The sequence below is a fragment of the Engraulis encrasicolus genome, unplaced genomic scaffold (genome assembly GCF_034702125.1).
Source record: "Engraulis encrasicolus isolate BLACKSEA-1 unplaced genomic scaffold, IST_EnEncr_1.0 scaffold_69_np1212, whole genome shotgun sequence".
Classification (NCBI taxonomy): domain Eukaryota; kingdom Metazoa; phylum Chordata; class Actinopteri; order Clupeiformes; family Engraulidae; genus Engraulis; species Engraulis encrasicolus.
The window spans coordinates 270715-283643 of record NW_026946027.1 but is presented as its reverse complement, the minus strand read 5'-3'; the positions used below and the strand labels follow the sequence as shown (position 1 = coordinate 283643).

General features: G+C 48.9%; 2 long non-coding RNA genes across 2 annotated transcripts; both read right to left on the bottom strand.

The window, feature by feature from the left end:
* Positions 1 to 243: 243 nt before the first annotated feature.
* LOC134444744 (uncharacterized) lies at positions 244 to 1215 on the bottom strand. Its single transcript, XR_010034082.1, has 4 exons — positions 728 to 1215; positions 558 to 641; positions 402 to 469; positions 244 to 315 (listed from the first exon to the last, which is right to left on the bottom strand). It is a non-coding gene; the product is annotated as an uncharacterized LOC134444744 (long non-coding RNA).
* Positions 1216 to 7435: 6220 nt separating this feature from the next.
* On the bottom strand, positions 7436 to 8146 carry LOC134444747 (uncharacterized). The gene is made up of 4 exons (XR_010034083.1): positions 7920 to 8146; positions 7750 to 7833; positions 7594 to 7661; positions 7436 to 7507 (listed from the first exon to the last, which is right to left on the bottom strand). It is a non-coding gene; the product is annotated as an uncharacterized LOC134444747 (long non-coding RNA).
* Positions 8147 to 12929: the final 4783 nt, after the last annotated feature.

Below are 12929 nucleotides of genomic sequence, written 5' to 3'. Positions count from 1 at the left end.
CAAGGTCTGCCTGCCGGTTGCCTTGCTCCGACCACACCTGTCCAAAATATAGAAGAGAGAAAAAGGGGCTTGAGACACAGGATCGAGTACAGTGTATAGGCTATGTCAATTCAGTACAGAGTAATGCATTCCACTCTACTTAACTTTGCTATGGCAATGCTGCTCGAGGAGACACTGCGCAGAAGGAGTGCAGCCACCCTGGTTGAAAGGAGAAAGTAGACCAATGTTAAGTAACCCAAAAGGGGACTATGTTCCCAAACAGAGCAGCAGCCTGTGATGCCGCGGAGTCACCCTAGTTGCTGGTCACTCCCCGCCCTGTAAACATGGGGTATAACAATTAGGCCGACGGATACAGCAATTTTAACAATAGGGATTACCAGCATCATGTATAGGCTACATACCGAGTGGTTATACTGCGCACGTAGCCTCAATCTGAATCGTGATGGCGCAAAGATCTCCGTAGCAGAAGCTAAAAATAATTAAGACAGAGTTTGACCCATATTTACAGGTAACAAAGCGGCCTACTGTCAGCGTAATAAAAAGATCACTTATCCTACCTTGCACACGCTTCGCGCACTACTCGGAGGACTTCAGTGCTCCAGCCACAAGCCGAGCCACGAGCAATTACAGCAGGAGAGAGACTGCACGACAGGAGAGCGCACATTAGAGGCAAATCGAAGAACCCTCCCCGAATGCAAGGCCCTATAGCGAAAAGAATGCTCCTTACCTGTACGAGTCAACGCACTCGCTTACAGCGAGAAGCACCAGCTAGAGTGTCCTCCCCGACATCAACAACACAACCCCCGGTCAGTGGTGGAACGGAAGGAAGCGAAAGGGCTTCCGTGTCTCACTGCAGTCTAATTATGGGAAGTTGGAGTCCGCCCCGTAATCAAGCAAACCCCGCTCCTCCAATCAATGCAAATTTCGGGAGATGGGTGATGGAATGCAATTCCACCCGCTACATTCTACCCCCACTTTTTAAGTCGTCGCCCCGACCGACCAATGGGGCAATTTTCACACAGGGGCGTTACTTGTTGACGGCTGGGGTGCTTGCTCATCCACCTGGGTCACTACAGTCTTGGGAAGATGGTGGGGGTTGGAATGATGACCCGCGGTGCACCGAGTTGTCCGGCGCAGCACTGGAGAAAGCGGCACCACAGTACTCTCCCCTGCCACAGGAGAGTTTAAACGAGGGGCCGCTGCCAAGGCAGGAGGTCCCTGCGGCACCACAGAGCGGTCATCAGAGCACGGCTCCGGGGAACCTGAAGCTTCACCTGGAGAGAGCGACAAGATATCCTCCTGGGGGGTAGCCCCACCTGAGACCACAGGGGCCCTGTCGGGAGGAGTACAGGGGTTCGGCATAGGGTGAAGTGGAGCTGCCTTGGAAGACAACAACAAGAAGTCTTCCTCACTCGGGGGATCCTCCTCGGGTGTACCAGCAGCTGAAGCCATCAGAGGCCTATCCAGGGGTGCAGAAAAAGCGCAAGGAATTTGTGCCTTCAATGAGTCCCTATGAACAGTCCGCACCTTCTGCAAGTTGTCTTGTGGGGCAATGGTGTAGACAGCCCCACCCTGGTCTGGTGCTTTAAGCACTTGGTACACCACAGAGCTCCAAATGTCCTGAATCTTATGCCGCCCACGGGCACTATGGTCTCGGAGATAAACCAATTGTCCAACTTGCAACGGGGCCTCACGAACTCGTTGATCATGCTGCTCTTTCCGGCGATTAGCAGCCATGGTCAAGCGCTCTTTTGCCCCTTCAAAAGCGAGCCTGAGTCTTGTCTGATGCTCGATCATCCAATCGTGTACGGTCCCAGGTACAGGATCCTGGACCCTGCCCAACAGAAAGTCCACTGGCAGGGTGGGCTCACGGCCAAACATCAAAAGAAACGGGGACTCCCCGGTGGCCTGATGAGGCGTGGTGTTATAACAATAAAGGACCTGGGGAAGACAAGCAGTCCAATCGCGTTTCCGTGTCACGGGCAGGGTGCGCAGCAGGTTGTGAAGAGTTCTGTTAAAGCGCTCACACTGCCCGTTACCAGCCGGGTGGTATGGGGTAGTGCGGGACTTGGAGATCCCATACAAGGAACATAGTTGTTGGATCAGGCTGCTTTCAAAGCAGCGGCCCTGGTCCGAATGAATGCGGCCAGGAACCCCGAAGCGATAGAACCATTCATTCAGTAGTACCTGGGCCACAGTGCAAGCACGCTGATCCCTTGTGGGCACGACCTGAGTGTACTTACTGAAAACATCAGTCATAACCAGAGCATTTTCCATCCCGTTCTGAGCTGGTTCCAACAGGGTGAAATCTATGGCTACGATCTCGTTGGGCCTAGAGGCGAGCAGATGGCCCATGAAACTGCGCGGAACTGATCCAGAGTCCTTGGCCACTTGGCAGCGGGTACAATCCTGACACCACTTCTGAACATCCGCTGCCATGCCCGGCCAATAGCAGCGCAGACGCATCAGTTCCGTAGTCCGCTCCACACCTTGGTGGCCATGATCCTGGTGTAGATTATTCATGACCTCTGACCATAAAACCTCAGGCAGGAGAAGCTGCAAGATTTCCTCTCCCCCGTCAGGACGACGGACTCTGCGGTACAAAACTCCGTCTTTCTCCCGGAAGCGCTTCCACTCTCGCAGGAGCAACAGCATTCGCTTGGAGAGACTCTGTCGCTCTTCCCGATTAGGCCGAGCGCGCCTCCTCCAGAATACCAGCAAGTCCCTCAGAAGTGGATCCGCCTCTTGCAAAGATTTAAGATCGGAGGGAGATTGACGTGGGAGGACAGAGACTGCTGACAGAGTAGCCTGTACCTCAGCATCCTGAGCGGGGGCCGGCTGAATGCATTGGGGGACTAAGGTGCCAGGAAGGGTGTACTCTCTTAAACCAGCACTGGACATGTATTGGCGAGAGAGAGCGTCAGCATTTCGGTTGCTCCTACCAGAACGGTATTTGACCTCAAAGTCAAATACCGCAAGCTGTGCTACCCAGCGGTGCTCCGTGGCCCCTAGCTTAGCAGAATGGATATAGCTAAGGGGGTTGTTATCAGTAAAGACAACACACTTATGCCCCAAGAGGTATTCTCGAAATTTCTCCGTCATGGCCCACTTGAGCGCAAGAAATTCCAGTTTCATTGAACTATAATTTGTCATGTTGCGCTCAGTGGGCCGTAAACCTCTGCTGGCATAAGCTACGGGCCGCACCCTACCCTCCTGTTCCTGAGAAAGAACAGCCCCAAGGCCGCTGAAACTAGCATCTACCTCGAGGATAAACGGTAAGGAGAAGTCCGCGTAGGCCAACACCGGCGAAGAGACCAACCGCAACTTCAACGCCTCAAAGCTCTCCTCGCACTGAGATGTCCAAGCGTCCTCCAGATTCTTGTTCGGTGCCCTCCTGGTTTTCGTACCCGAGAGATCTGCCACCAGTTTGTGCAGGGGGCTTGCCAGTTTGGCAAAGCCCGCGACGAATCTCCTATAATAACTGGCAAAGCCCAGAAAGGAACGTAGCTCGGTAACACACCGGGGGCGTTGCCAGTTAGCCACAGCTTCCACCTTAGCGGGATCCGTGGATACTCCTTTGCTGGAGATGACGTGTCCTAGATAGCCCACCTCTTCCCGGAAGAAGAAACATTTTTCCAATTTGGCTTTCAGGCCTTCGGTGTGGAGCCGACGGAGGACAACTTCAAGTCGTTCGAGGTGTTGAGCAAAGGAAGAGGAATAGACCACAATGTCGTCCAGATATAGTAGTAACGACTGGTGCTGTTGATCCCCAAACATTCTCTGCATCAGCCTCTGAAACGTGCTTGGAGCATTGCACAAGCCGAATGGCATTCTGTTCCATTCAAAAAGTCCAAATGGCGTACAGAATGCGGTTTTGGGCTTGTCTGCTTCAGAGACTGGGACTTGGTTGTACCCGCTAGCAAGATCAAGTGTCGAAAACCAACGAGCACCCGCAAGCGCATCTAAGCTCTCCTCAATACGAGGTAAGGGGAACGCATCTTTGCGCGTCTTCCTGTTCAGCAGACGGTAATCGACACACATACGGAGGCTTCCGTCTTTCTTCTTCACAAGGACGATCGGGGAGGCGTACGGGCTACTACTCTCTCTTACTACCTGGGACTCGAGGAGTTGATTGATGTGGGCTTTCACCACATCATATTCCGCAGGTGGGATTCGTCGATACCTCTGTCGAACAGGCACGTCATCCAATAGGGGGATGTCATGGGAGATCAAGTTGGTACAGCCCAAGTCGCCCTCATGGGACGAGAACACGGACGCATACTTCTGCAGCAAGCTCTTAACGTTGCCCTGTTCCGCAACAGACAGGGTTGACAAGTCCACGGACTCAATTCTGTCTTGCATGGGCGTCACGGTCTGCGATGACATTGTGGCGATGGTCGGCCTCACTTCCGAGACTCCAGTTGGCAAGCTGACGATCTGTGCACTGCTGAGCAAGCCCAAACTAGTTCGTGGGTAAAGAAGAACATCGGACACTCCGACATTGACCACTGGAACATAAGCGGTGCCCCCCGTCACCGGGACCAGACAGGGCGACGCCAACAGACCTGCGGGCAACCCTGACTCTGGAGGTTCAAAGAGAGCAGTCGGACCAGCCAATTGCTCCGAGCAAGTACTGGGAACAAACTTCATGGTACCACCTGCAATGCGTACAGCCCGCATGCCCCGAGCTCGGGCCAGCCCCTTGGATCTCAAGGGGTTCCGTACTTCCGCCTGATGGTAACGCTGTAAGGCCTCAATGACGGGGCCTGGGGCTTGGGAAACCGGAGGGGAATCGAACAGGGAGGGGCCGTGTGTGCCAAAAAGTTCATGATAGCATCTGCTAATGACATTCATTCCCAGGACCCCCGGAGTGGTAACTGGGCCGCCAGGTGGGTCCTTCACGACCAAGATACCACAGCGGGGCATAAGTTTGCCACACAAAGCCACATCCAATTCCAAATACCCGACATAGGGAATAGCAAGGCCATTGGCAGCCTTCAATTGCAGCCACTGGCAAGAGAGCAAGCGTTCCTGGCCCCATGGCTCGAACTGTTGTAAAAAGAAACTTTCAGTTACCGTAGAAACCATTGATCCAGTGTCTAAAAGACATGAAACATTGACTCCTCCTATAGAAACGTCGATATGGGGGCAAGATGACATGAGCCTTGCCAAGTTATGACCGGTGGAGCCTGAAAACACCCCAACTGAGCTTTGGCTCGACGGCTCAGTGGGCTTCAGTTTCCCTGTTGGTGAGGCTGCTGAGAAGACCTAGCAACACCGGAGGACTCACCAGAGAATGAATTGGCCCTTGGACGGGAGGGCACTCGCGGCCCATCGCAATCTCTGGCAAAATGACCGTGCTGCTGGCATCGATGGCAGACCAATGAGCCCCGGCGTTGTGGTCGGCTAGGCACCGGGGGGTTCTGCAAGTTATCCACAGTTTGACTGAGTCGAGATAGTTGCTCCTGTTGCTGTTTCAATAACTTCATCATCTCACTCAGTTCATTACTTTGAGACATCGCTGGGGCCTCTGGTTGTACGGGGCCCGGTGAAGCAGCATGTGGGTGGCCTTGGACCCTATACTGTATACCGTAGGCAGAAGGAAGAGAAAAGCTACGCCCCCTAGCACCCCCAGGAAGACCCTCTCGCTCCCATGTAATAGCCTCACCGCGTACCTCAAGTAAAGTAGCTTGTGGCTGCCGGCGTATAAACTGCTTCAACTCTCGTCGGAGCGCACTGTCCAAGACATGTTCCACGAACTGATCGCGGAGAAGGATGTCAGCATTCGTCATACTATCAGGCGCCCTCTGCTTGACCTTTTCCATTAAAGCCATTAAGGCTAAAGAAAACTCATGTAAAGTTTCCCCTTCCTGCTGCTGCCTTGAAAAGAAGGATTGCTGGAGGGTCATATATGACTCGGTACAGCCATACAAATCCCTCAAGACACTGAAGATCTTTTCTGAGTCGGTTTTCTCTGCTCTAGGACGATATTTGATTTCTTCCTTCGCGTCTCCCTCCAAATGATCGCAAATGAACAATGCCTTCTCACTAGCGTCTAGATGGCGAGCACGCATGCAGGCACGGGCTTCCTCGATCCACTCTACAACAGTTAAACCGGTTTTACCATTGAACTTAGGGCACTTACGATCTCGAGGGATCACCACCAGTCGTTCCGCAGCCGCTGCGCCACTTTCAGCTCCCGAGTTAGACTGAGGATTATCCCCTGTGCCTGTGGATGAACCAGAGTCACTTACCTGCCGGGGAGCCCGCTCCTGCCGCAATTGCTCGTTGTCCGCCCTTAGGCGCTCCAACTCCTCTCTGAGCTGTTGCATGTCGTCCTCCATTCTAACGACGCAAAGGGGCCTACAATTTAGAAGATAGCTAAACGTCTAGCGACCAGGACCCAGGGGTTGGCCTTCAGGCTGCTGCTCTGTTGCACAAAAGAAAAACAAACAAACAAAAAAATCAACACTGCACCTCCACTACAACAACCGCACTCTCAATAGCCCACACATGAAAAGAAACAAAATCAACTTGATGAAAAACACAAAAAAACTCACGTCTCTTCCTACAAGAAGTGTGCTCCTGCCGACTACGCCAATTGTAGTATTGGCCAGGAAATTTTACTAATTGCGACTACGCCACCCGAGGGGGGGTCACCTCGGGACACCCACTAACCCCCTGTTACCCAACAGATATTCACAGATCCCCAGGTTCGTGCACACTTCAAGGAGGAGACATGGGTTCAAACAAGACCAATTTTTATTAATTCTGTAAGGTCAATTTTTCATTCACTCTTCTTTTTCTTATATTTTCAATAATCCAACACAAGTAGTCACTTTGCACACTGTGAGGGTACTCCTCAACAGGAAGGGTTACAGTTGCTTGAGCTCAATACAAATGGATAACAAGAATTACAATTGCTCCACTATTATTGTAAAGAACTACTCAGGGCGGCTGCAACTCCACTAATATGCTAACCTGATAGCCACACTAGAGAGAAACCTGTGCAATTGTTATGAAACTAACTGGGGGTGGGGCATAGGCTTACCGGGCAGTAGAGCGAGAGAAGAGGAAGTCCCAGAACATACACCACTCGTGAAGGAATAATAAAAAAACACAAAACACACAAAAATAATAAGATAAACACCCGTCGTGCGGCACAGCAAAGAAAGTGAAGAGGGGTCCACCACCAAGGTCTGCCTGCCGGTTGCCTCGCTCCGACCACACCTGTCCAAAATATAGAAGAGAGAAAAGGGGCTTGAGACACAGGATCGAGTACAGTGTATAGGCTATGTCAATTCAGTACAGACTAATGCATTCCACTCTACTTAACTTTGCTATGGCAATGCTGCTCGAGGAGGCACTGCGCCGAAGGAGTGCAGCCACCCTGGTTGAAGGGATAAAGTAGACCAATGTTAAGTAACCCAAAAGGGGACTATGTTCCCAAACAGAGCAGCAGCCTGTGATGCCGCGGAGTCACCCTAGTTGCTGGTCACTCCCCGCCCTGTAAACATGGGGTATAACAATTAGGCCGACGGATACAGCAATTTTAACAATAGGGATTACCAGCATCATGTATAGGCTACATACCGAGTGGTTATACTGCGCACGTAGCCTCAATCTGAATCGTGATGGCGCAAAGATCTCCGTAGCAGAAGCTAAAAATAATTAAGACAGAGTTTGACCCATATTTACAGGTAACAAAGCGGCCTACTGTCAGCGTAATAAAAAGATCACTTATCCTACCTTGCACACGCTTCGCGCACTACTCGGAGGACTTCAGTGCTCCAGCCACAAGCCGAGCCACGAGCAATTACAGCAGGAGAGAGACTGCACGACAGGAGAGCGCACATTAGAGGCAAATCGAAGAACCCTCCCCGAATGCAAGGCCCTATAGCGAAAAGAATGCTCCTTACCTGTACGAGTCAACGCACTCGCTTACAGCGAGAAGCACCAGCTAGAGTGTCCTCCCCGACATCAACAACACAACCCCCGGTCAGTGGTGGAACGGAAGGAAGCGAAAGGGCTTCCGTGTCTCACTGCAGTCTAATTATGGGAAGTTGGAGTCCGCCCCGTAATCAAGCAAACCCCGCTCCTCCAATCAATGCAAATTTCGGGAGATGGGTGATGGAATGCAATTCCACCCGCTACATATGTAAGGGTTAACGTTCGGCGAGAAGGTCGCTACCGTGGAATAGCAGCACGACAGAGAGAATCTTTACAAAGCGACCGACTCGCCGAAAGTTAACCCGCTTATTATATGGATATACTTAAATGACTCACACATGGCGGGGACATTTCTTTAGGCCTATTTAATGTTAAGATTGTTGCTGCGCAAAACAAAACAGTGCCGTTGTGGAACACCGCTAGGCAACTAGGTAGCCAGGACAACAGGTGTTGTCTATCACAGCAGCTGATTAGAGTCTTGTTGAAAAGTCGCTTTAGCAGTGAAAAGTCTTGTTGCCATTGACAGCGGTCTGTTATAGACCAACCCGTCCGTTATCGAAAAATAACAGACGTGCGAACGTTGGGGAGCCCCGTTGAAATGAATGGAGCATTCGACCGATGACGTCACAACCATATAATAAGTATGGAATAGCGGACGACGAGGTGTCCCGATATCAAGGGAAATAATGGACGAGGCGGAGCGTTCTAAACAGCCCGACGGCGCAGCCGAAGGGCTGTTCGCTTCGCCAAGTCCATTTTCCCTTGATATCGGGACACCTCGAAGGCCGCTATTCCGCTTATCACCCGGTTACCAGCATTTAAGTATTAATTTATTAATATGTTGATCTAAGGCTTCGTGAGAAAGTAGATTCACCACTGCGCTTGGTACGTTGCTATGGGCACCATTTCCTAATCTAGTGAGACGCGCCTCTATCGGAGGCATGTTAGGATGCGCGCAGAATGTTGGGGTGACTTGACAACCAAATGCGATAGAATTGACGACTGGGTTTTTGACTTGACAACCAGATGCGATAGAATTAGTAACGGGGTCTTGACTAGACAACCAGATGCGATAGAACTGACGACTGGGTTTTTGACTTGACAACCAAATGCGATAGAATTAGCAACAGCACTTCGCCAGAAAGTTAGAAAAGAAGCATCTTAGACGTCCGCACGCCCGCATGACATCATAGGTGTCCTGCTACTGGGGAATAAAGGACACCTGCTCAGCCAATCAGAAGACGTTCCGTCTGCTCACTGGGTGATAATAACAAATGCAGGCCTACAATGCAGCAGCCTTGTTATGTGTAATGATGACATAGGGACCTGCTGCATATTGAACCAAAATGAGATTTACAGCGTGTGTGTGTGTGTGTGTGTGTGTGTGTGTGCGCATTATTTATATCCCTCCGGACCTTTTGCTGGGAGGATCTGGAAAAACTGGACCTCTGTGACTTTTGCTTGAAGAGCCCTGATCTAGTGGCTCAGGGCACATGGGATTTCCTCACATGGGAATAACTGGGATGAGGCTCGGGAGGATTGCAGACAGAGAGGGGCTTATTATTATCTGATCTGGCCATCATCATCAACAGTTAAAAACACTGGGGACAGGGAGTTTGTGTATGTGTGTGTGTGTGGGGGGGGGGGGGATGGTGGAGGAGGGAGGGAGGGTACTGAACATCAATCATCAATTGGCTGAATGTAAACAGCTCTTCAGCAGCGTTAGTGAGAGTAATGGATATGGGTTTGTGTGTGCGTCACATGTGCGTCAAGTACACTGGACCGGCCTTACAGCCAAGGAAAAAGAAAAAGAGGGTGGGTCTTCTGTTGGTGCTGAATACTGCCAGACAGCTGTGGTCTAATTGCTAAAGGCCCAATTAGTACAATGAAAATGTGGAAGAGCTTGGTCACTTCTAACTTAAAGGGCAACTCCTGCCAATTTCAATGTGCTGTTGTATTGCTCACACTACCCTTGACTTGTCAGTACCCAGTGACGCCGCAGTTTTTAAGGGGGTGGGGGGGGGGGTACTTTTATGTAGCATTATACTTTTGTACATGTAGCATTATACTTTTTATCTCCTGTATTTTATTTAATTATTATTTTTATTTTTATTTGTTTTTATTTTTCTGAGCAATAGCTCTAGTTCAGAGTATGTGCAATATCTAGGTTTGTATATGCCTTTGGATGACTCAGGGCCAAAACTGTAACGTTGGGTGACACTAACAATGGTCGTCTGTTACCTGTGTATATGTTTGTTTGTGCTTTGTGGTCCTAAGTCTGTCTATTGTGGTAATTTGATGTTAACACTTTCTCATGTCCATTCTGAATTTCTCTCCTGAAGAGACAATAAAGGATAATCTAATCTAATCTAATCAGTTTTTGGCCCAGCCCTTTCCGAGATATGAGCTATTCTAATGGGGGCAACAGAAAGGAGGAACTAATTTTAGATCCACCCAATAGGCTCGTTCGTGACGAAGCAGTAAGAATTTTCTAACCACAATGCATCAAACTGGCAAACTGTGCATGCCCACTGCCTAGCAAAAATCTTACTGCGTCGTCACGACTGAGCCCAATGCCATGCTGAGCAAGCTAAATGCCACATTTCAGACTGATGACAAGTGCGCACAAAAAACAGAAAGGTATGCAAGCATGGACTTGTCTCAGATGCGAGTAGAACATACGCTAGTTCTGCATGGAAACATGAAGGATTGTTATTTTACCGTAGCATCCAAAATGTGATGCACCTGAAAAAATGGCAACTTCAATAAAATAACACACGCACATAAGGTATTTATTTACTGGTTTTTATTTGCCACGCCATGAACACACACACACTTGAGAAATACTACATACACTTTTACAGAATTATCTACCGTAGCTGAGATTCACGTGACTTTGTTGTCTTTGAAAATGCCACGGTGGAAAGAAGTTAAGTCTCAGACTGACCATATGGCCCAGCCCAATAGCACGGAAACACGGCCCTACCGTGGCAATAACAGTAGGGCTGCTACGCTGGCGACCCGGGATAGATTCCGGCCTAGGTCCGTTGCCAAACCTTCCTCATCTCTCTCCCCACTTGTTTCCTCTGAAATCTCTCATTGTTACATCATAAATAAATAAATAAATGATTAAAGACCAAAAACAAAAGTGGTGAAACCCATAGCAATACCTCGTCCTCATCACCACGTAACTCCATTAAACATGTACATACTTAGTTGAGAATCTACAGGTTAGTTCATGAAAAACACAGGGGTAAAAATATGATCCACTACACCAATACACTGTGCACATTGAGCGTACTGTATTTCTTGCAACTGTCATCACAATAGCATCATTACAATAACACAGAATGGCTTGGATAGTGGCACATATATTAAGGCAGTTCAAACCAGTTAACCAAAGTTAGTGGTTCATTTGTGGCGGTGTAAAGGCGGATTCATACTTAGCGTTACTGGCGCTAACCTCATTCATACCTCCCTCGCGACGATGGCGTGCGCTCAAAATGACGTCACACGCCCCTCCGCAAGCTGCCGTGGCGCAAGGTCGTGCACCCTACATCTTTTGTAACTTGGGGTGCGCCACAAGCGACCATGCAGGTAGGCAGACAAAGCAGAAGTTGCAAAGAGAGGCTACAGCTACTGCAGGCTACTACAGAATGGGCCCTGCATCATTTTGACAATAATAAAATGTCCTTGAGAGTTATTTCATCTTCTCCCTTAAATTTTGTTCAGTGAAACAATTGTTTACTTTGTTCAGAAGCACGTTGTGTTTGGCGATCTATTTATAAATTCTGCAGCCAGAACAATGCTCTCACATGGTCTTGGAATGATCTGGCAATGTAGGCTACAACAAAAATCTATGTTTCATTGTGGTAAGTCATAAGTCAGACGTTCAGTAGCCCTACAGCAGCCGTGTTTGGCTTTCTATTTTTATACATCTGTAGAACTCACGCTGCGAGTTGCGAAAGATGCTGCCGTTTCTCTCATGAACAGCAGAGGGCACACTTCCGAAAATGCAAGCGAAAGCCTGTTAATGGCGCTTTTGACTATGAATGGTCTGCCACATTTTAATGGTTCTCGCGCCAAATGCGCCAAAGTGCGCACGTTAAGTATGCAGAGCCCTTACGGTAGCAAGGTGCACACAACCCAGACGTTTGCATACTGTAAATGCTATATACTGTATGTGCTACAGGTGAGTTAAACATCGGAGATGCTTTTGCTACAAGCAGGAACAAGAATGATGTTACTGGGGATAACAAGAACACACTCCTCAATCTTGTGGACAACCTATGCCCAAAACGTTTGACTCAATTTATAGAGTAAAAGGCATTTACCGTACACTAAATTGAAAAAAAAAAGACAAACAGCATCCAACTAACAGAGTGGCCAGCACAATTCCCGGACCCTAATCCCATAAAAAAGTTGTGGGCTGACGTAAAAAATGCTGTTCATGAGACAAAACCAAGAAATGCTGAGAATTGACAGATTTTGGTCGACACCATAGATGTAAAGCAGTTATCAGAAATCATGATTATGCAACAAAATATTAGTTTAGGATGCTCAGAAAAGTTGAATGTTTCCAAAGACTGATGTCAATACTACTATTTTTTTAAATATCACATTTCTTCGCTCTCTGTGAAATATTATAAAATTGAATTACTTTCCCAAATTTTCTTGCTTTGAAATAGAATGTGCATTGTCCGAATTTCGTACTCAACTTTGTAAAGGCACTTATTATTTTGAGCACAATTGTATCTGATACAACATATACTTGTATTCTCTTTAAGACACAAATGCCAAACAAATGCATTCTCCATCTCCACAAAAGGTAAGAGTACTGGCCCTACCCTGGCCAACCATGCGGTAGACCCAGGTGCGATTCCTGGCCCGGGTCCTTTGCCGACCCCTCCCCATCTCTCTCCCTATTCGTTTCCTGTCCACCTCTCAACCTGTCCTATCATCAATAAAGTTGTAAAAGA